Consider the following 7,512-nt stretch of genomic DNA (forward strand, 5'->3'; position numbering starts at 1 on the left):
GGGGGAGAAGAGCGAGGCGCATGCGCCGGGCGGGCCGGGCGGGCGGGCGGGGGGTGATAAGGCGCCTGCGCGGAGACGGCGCGGGGTGGGAGGGGGCGGCGAGGGGGCGGCGGGGCGCATGCGCGGCGCACGCTCGGCGGCGCGCGCGGGAGGAGGTGGTCGGCGGCGCGCCTGCGCAGTAGATGGAGGGGGGGGGTTTCCCCCGTCGATGTGCGTGGGGAGGGGACGCGCGGCGCGCATGCGCGCTGTCGGCCGGGCGCTCTGAGGCGGCGGCGGCGGGGCCGGTGTTCCCCCCCTCGCTGCTTTATGTTGTTTTCTTTCGGGGGGAGGACGGCTCGCTTGGGATCGCAGCAGCCTCCTCCGCAGCTTGCGGGTATCCCCGCCACCGTACTGACCCGGCCGGGGCCAAGCGTCTTCGGGCAGGCCCCTGCGCGTCGCGGCTGAGGGAGCTTCCCGCCGAAAACTTGGCGCGGTCCTTAGTGCGGTGACCGGTGTCCTCCGCGGCACAGCGAGCAGGCCTGGCCGCGGAGCCAGGCTTGCGTGGGTGATGCCAGGCGGAAAAAAAGGTGTGTGTGTGTGGGATGCGAGTTGGTGTGTGCTCGCTGGGCACTCAAATAGCAAACTCCGTACCCTGAAGTGGGAGGTAAATCCCAAATCTCTAAAACGCCAGGTGTTTTTTAACCAGCGAATTTAAAATCGCAATTTTACATTTTTTTTCTGTCTAAAGTTACTGAGAGGTTACTTGGCTTGTTTCAGAGGGGTTTTTCTCCCTTTCAGAAAATGCAGTCAGGAGAATTTCCTAAACAAACCAGTTATCCCAGCACCTCACACAGATCAGGCTGGGCCATGGTGAGGCATGGAGCGAAAAAGATAGCCAGCTCCTATTCATCCACCTGCCAGTGCTTGGATGGAGCAGCGTGTGCAGCAGGGAAAGATAGCAATTCATTAGCAAGTCTTTTAAGATAAGCAACAGTTCTTAACTCTGCTACTGCTGCCTCTCCCTGCAAGATAAGATATTTGAAGCTACAAGACAGGTGATACCTGTACAGCAGAAATCTAGTACCAAGATACCAAGTAAAGGCATTATTTCTGGGAAAGGTTTAGGAATTGGGAAAGTCTCCCATTTTCCTGGACCATTTAGGTGTGTTGTACAGCGAAGCAAAAGATGCTACCGCAGCTCTGTTCTAAACTGCGCAGAACAAAACGGTGCAGTCTTCCCACGCAAGCACGCCCTCACTGCCAAACTCTGGCGAGCGCATCCAGCTCCACCCGTCTCCCTCTCCTGTGGCGTTCTGCATATGCAGACTTCTTCCCAGTGAACCCCAACTCTACGTCAACACCACCAGAGACTCGTTCTCCCTCCCCGAGGAGTCAGGACCTTGGCCGACACAGCCGGTGATGTGTGTGGGACGCAGCATATCTGTCACGGGGATGGGATGACAGGCAGAGATGACCCTGCTGGGATGTGAGCGGGCAGTTCTAGGGAGTACAGCCGTTTCGAAACACAAGCTTAGGCTGCTAAGCCATTGATTCCAGCTGTGTTAACATCAGATGGATGCAAAGCACTGTGATATGCAGGACACACGCATTAGGCAGTAATAAATCCTGACAGTACTGTTTCCCCACACCCACGTGTTGCCCTTTACACTTTTTTACAAAGCAACAGAGATAAAGTGGACACTCTCCTGTTCTGGTGCATCGCTCTGTCCCTGAACAGTGCCCACTCCAGTAACCGAATCCTGTCACGGTTGAACTATCAGAACAAAGAAATTAAACTCTGCTCTCACTTCCACTACTGATCACCTTTGTGGCTGTGGTTCAGTTTACCAGCCATTTATAAGCATTTCCTGCCCACGTAAAAATAGGAGATTATAATTACCCCCTGCTGCAAGGCTGTTTGTTAGCGGTGGATGGATGAAACTCAGTTCAGCAACTGTCAGGATTAGTATTAGCCACAAAGTCACGTCCTACCCTAAATTCTAGTTGCCAACTTGCACTTAAAGTTTATAACATGGAATGAGATACCATCGCAGAAAACAGAGCTGGGACTTAAAACATCATCCAGGCCCTGGCAGGATCAGCCCTTCCTCTGTCATTCCTGACAGATGTTAAGCTAGCCACTTCTTGCATTTTTCACCGGGAATAAACAACCGGCGCACATATTCAGTTAAATACCCTTTAGCTGTGTACATGAACAGCACGTGACCTGCAAAATTGGCCTGTCAGGCTAAAAGCATATAAATCATAAAGATTTAACACTAAGATACCTATTATCCACATTGTTTTTCCTTGAGAAGCGAGACGATGATAAATAATTTGTTGAGTTATCCTGGATTTAATACCATAGGTGGTAATATCAAACATCTAGAGACCCAGCTGCCACTCTGCCTCTCCTATAGCACCAAAAGATTAAGTGCCTAAGATGAAACTTGATAAAATTTTCCCCTCTTGGATCTCCAGAGATTGAAGGGAGTGAAAGCTACCCTCCGATGGCTGCTCCTGGTTCACAGGGAAGGAATGCAGATGGCCAAGGAGGCAGGGGGGTGTGGGGGGTTACAACTTCCTCCCTTAAGAAGACTCCCTTTTCTTATTGTTTTCCCTGTGCAGCTTCATCAGATTGAATTCCAGTGTGCAACCTGGACCCTGCTTCTGTTCTTAAATTCTCCAACTTTAAAACAGTTTGCGTAACAAGCATCTCTTCAATACAACATTTGTGTTTGCCGAGTTGCTTCTGGAATTTCTCACCCACTCACAGCTCCATGTTTTGGGGTGTGGGTGGATCTGAATGGCTGCTAAGTGCATGACCTAGCAGACAATGTAAATCTTGACTGCATTAAGGTATTGGCAAGGAGACATTTTAGACGGGTGCCAGGTTTCCTTCTTCCTCCACCGAAGGAGATATGCCATGCATTTGACAAAATGATGAGCTCATACCATAAGGATTATTTATGTCTCCTGCCGTCTTCACCTTGAGCACATATGGGGCCATGTGAGAACAACTTGATCTCACTAGAAAGCTGCGATGGGATCCCCTGAGACAGCAGTTCTAGCTCCCCCAGCCTTCCAGACGTGTTATGAAAATGTTTCTTGTAACAGAATCAGAGCTTTGCTCTGAAGCAAACAAAGAGTCTTTGGAGGACCGGACTGTTGTGTTCACATCTGCTTTTGTTGCGAACAACTCCTTACTGAGCAACCTGCAGCTTCCTAGAGCAGATGCAGCAGAGAGAGCAAGCGGGTTGCAGGGAGAAGGTTGTGTTTACTTATCACTTGTTTGTTATCCTCCAGGTCCTCTGGAATTGTTCTGGCAGATGAGATCCAGCGACTTCCGTATTCTTCCTTAGAGGCTTCAGAGGAAGGTGTGAGGTTGAACAACTTGCACAACAGCAGACATCATGAGATTGTGCCTTGATCGATAAATAAGCTGACAGTTTTTTGCCTACAGACACAAAGATTTTGATCTCTCACACTTCCTACTTAATGTTCCTGTTGACGTTCCCATTATCCTCAGAGAAGAATATCCTGTGAAGTCCACAGACTCCCTAGTTCCCATGCTGTTTTTGAACTGCGCTCCAAAGTGCGCTCACAGTAGGAAAACATTCTCTTGTTTCACTTGGAATTTGTGACCATTTCTTTAGTTTCAGATATCCTTGTTTCCAGAGGGCAGATGAAAGCACCTGAATTCCCCTCTCTACACCACTCATCAAATCTGATGAGCAGTCCAAGCAAACCAAGTTGCAGTCACATGGAAGGCTTGGTTCTGCTCTCTCTACCAATATTCCCTTGTCATCCTTCCAGTTTAGTTTCTTTACCATTCCCTGTAAATCCTAAAATTACAGAAAGCAAGCAAGCACTGAAGATATTATTCTCATTTCTACAAGTCATATCTTCTGGTGCTCTGAAATACTTTGGCAACCACACAGAGGATTCTGTTATGGTTATTTTTCCCAGAATCAAGGCTTGGCTTCATGCCACACTGAAGCAAGAAGTATTCCCATGATGCTAAGGTGATGTGGTGAGCCAGTAAAGCGGCAGCCACTTTATGTCTTTCCAAAGATAACACTTGGATGGTAGGCAAAGTATTCTATGCGGGTATATTCACAGTCACCACTAAAAAGCGAGGCACCAGTAAGAATCGTGCACTTTATTGAAACAAACAGGAAACCGGGAAATACATTTTTACCACTAAGAGATTACACCATTGCAAATCAAATTGTAGATCAGACAGAGAAGCATGTCAGAGAGCAAGATGTTTCCTTCCATAGCCTTCTGTCAAATCAAAGTTCAGAACAATTTGGTGATATTCTATATATAAAGTAGCAGAAAATATTTTCTTTTTAAATCTCATGGTTCAGCTTCGGAGATGTGTGCTAAAAGGGTCACAAGTTACAGATTTTAAATCCAAAGGTTTTTCCAGACGTTTCCTGAGCACTTGTGTATAATAAAACAGCTATAGGGTACACAACAATCCCTGGTGTGAAACCACACAAGGATCAGGCCTTGTCCTGCTCTCTCCTATGATGCTCGAGCAGAAATACAAAGCAGCAGAAATATAATACTATGAATCATTAGCATCAGCTGTGGCTCGTAGGGTCCACAGAGTCAACTACCTGCCTACTCCTCTGGTTCACGTCCCAGTGCAAAACCAACCTCTGCTATTTCCATGCCTTAGGACAAATGTTTACGTATAAGTTAAAGGCTCGATTTTCATGCTGAAGGTATTAAAAAAAAAAACCCTAAGGGTGAAGGAGAATTCAGTGTGGGGTTTTTTACAGATACAGGTAATTTTTGCATGAAAACCTGATGAACAGTTAGACAAACATGCCACCCAAATTTGGGCACCTCCTGAGTTTCAATCATTTCACTCTCAGTAAAGTAGGAGCATTACAGAAAGTCAGTTTCTCAGCAGGAGACTAAGCAAGCACCACAGTAGACCCGTTTTTATGGCTTCTGGGACTGAGCTGGGGCTCTTTGCCCTACACACACTGACTTCATTTGCACACCAAATGAACAAGGCGTGCAAACGCAGCACAGGTTACGTCTCTACGAGGACTGCTTTACTGGGACAGGAACAGCGGTGTGCCCTAACAGCAAAGCACTTCTTCTACGATGCAGCTGTGCTTGCAAACTGTTTTGTAGCCACAAAGTAAAAGCACCTCCTTTCTCCTTCCCTCTTCCTGCTACCGAAGCAAAACAAGCTGCATTGATAAACCTGCCGAATTGGACAGCTCGCCAAGGGAGAAATTAATTTTATTTTTCAGGGCCACTGGCAGATTTCTCCTGCAAAGTCTGTAGTGCAGATCTGGTCGCTGGCTGTAGCCATTTTAAAGCTGCAATTCAGCAGAGCACATCAGTACGTGGCAACTTCAAACATGTGGTTATACCCTATTTCAGCAAAATACCTACGCATATGTTTAACAGCAAACTCTACACTGGACTGAAATACCATCTGAAGTGCCTCACAGAACAGGGTGCCTTGCTCTACTTGCAAGCCTCTGGGCTTTGCAGATGAAGGATCCGTGCCTTGAGAAAAGTGCATTGCTAAAAAGTTCCTTTCGTGCCTCTTGGATAGCAGCAGCGAGTCATTCACTCGAACTCTAATTGCTGTCCTGAAAAAGCCTCAGAAGGAATGTAACAACTTGTTTTTCACTGTGAAAATGGGAGGTTCTCCACTGCAAGCTGTAAGCCTTCAGCTGAAAACCTGCCCAACATCTGGCCTGGGATCAAGGTTTGCTTTGATGGTTGTTCATGGTACAACCGGTGGACACATTTGTGGGTTAATACTACCAACAAAAGCAGGAAGGATAGCGTCCCTCTTCCTTTCTCCTCTTACCCCCAGCGTAACTGCAACAGGTGCAGTCCAAAAGAACGTGCCAGGCTTTCAGAAAGACTCCCATGCCCCAAGGAAAAGCCTCAAGCACAGTGCAGCCCCACAGAAGGCAGAGGAAGGCGGTTGCAAGTAGCATGGGACAGCCACCCAAGCCTGCACAACTCATGGGCGAACACACATGGGCTTGCACCTGGAGAGCATCTCTACTCATCCAAGGACTAAACCTGACCCCCCCCTTCCGTGGTATATGCTCTGATTGTCTTCCTAAGAAATAGAAAGTACATGCTTTTGGCATAAGGAAGCTTTCATCACGTGAGAACCCCGAAGCATGCAAAATTAAGGTCCAGACACGCTAACTGCACCGCAGGGTAAATTCCTCTCTTCCAAACCTCAGTGAAATTCATACATTCCTTCTAAATCCAGTTGTAAACCACTATCCTTAAGGCACTAGTACTGAATGCAAGTATTGATACTGCCAAAGAGTAAATCTGCATCCATAAGAAGGATCACATGTTTAAACAAGACCCCAGGCCAGTGAGGGGGAAAAAAAAAAAAGAAGGATGCATTTAAAGCTAATAATTGCAAACTTTGTAGGGAGACACAGATTAGCAGCCTGATTACAAACATCAGATAACCATATGTAAAATACTTTTTAGTACATTTTTCAAAGCATTGTGACCGGAAGATATACATCAAAAACATTAAACTCAGCTAAAAGGATAAATTCTGCTCTACGCACTCCAGTGTTAACGTAGTGCAACTCCAGTGACTTCAAAGGAATTGCTCCAGATATAAAGCAGTGTAGCCAGAAGCAGACTGGCTGGTAGCCTGCATAAACAAGCAAAAAAGATTTTCTTTTTTTAAGAAGCCATATAAACTAGTTCTAGCTAATTACGTGACAGGGGCCTGGGTGTGAAATAGCAACTGCAAAGCCTCCGGGACGGAGCCAAGAACCTTTGATTTGCTCTCTACAGCTTATAAAACCTTCTGAAAACTTTTGCTCTCACAGCTTTTCTACTTTCCATTGCAAACTGCACACACTACCCCACTGCTGCCCTCCTGCAGGCCCCCACCATCGCTCTCTACTAAACCTTTACCTTTTGTCCTACAATCTGAGGCTAATTTCAGGTTGCACAGCTAAACCAGCAGCTGTTTCCAAGCAGAAAGCACATTTCGTGTTCATTTTATGGAACATTCAATGTTGGAGCAGTTGAAATTGTACCCGCCCCACAAATAAATTGTAAAACTTCTCTGTGAAACTCCCTAAAGTTGAAATATTAAACCGAAAAGTGCCAAACTTGTGTTACTGAAACTCAGTTATTAGTTTGGAATGAGAAACAAAAGTTCTGGGGTCTGTGGGATGATACTGTGCCTACTCACCATTAAAATGCAGAGTAGAATCTAAGCTGTCTCTGTAAAAAAATATCTTGAAGGGAGAGATGTCTGTATGATATATATATACTCCCAGGTGAAATTCAAGATAGCTGAGCCCTCTGAGGAGGGCAATGCTAGCCAGCTCTGCTCCCTCACTCGCCTGACATGCCAACACACCCAGGCTAGACTGTAAATTTATTCAGCCACATTAACTTTTCCTGGTCCTTAAGTCACAAGTGATGAAATCTCATTCATTTATGCAAGCAGCTGGAAGATTTATTGTAAATAAAGTTCTGCACATTACACAACTG

This window comes from Aquila chrysaetos, chromosome 12 (assembly GCF_900496995.4).
Source record: "Aquila chrysaetos chrysaetos chromosome 12, bAquChr1.4, whole genome shotgun sequence".
Taxonomy (NCBI): Eukaryota; Metazoa; Chordata; class Aves; order Accipitriformes; family Accipitridae; genus Aquila; species Aquila chrysaetos.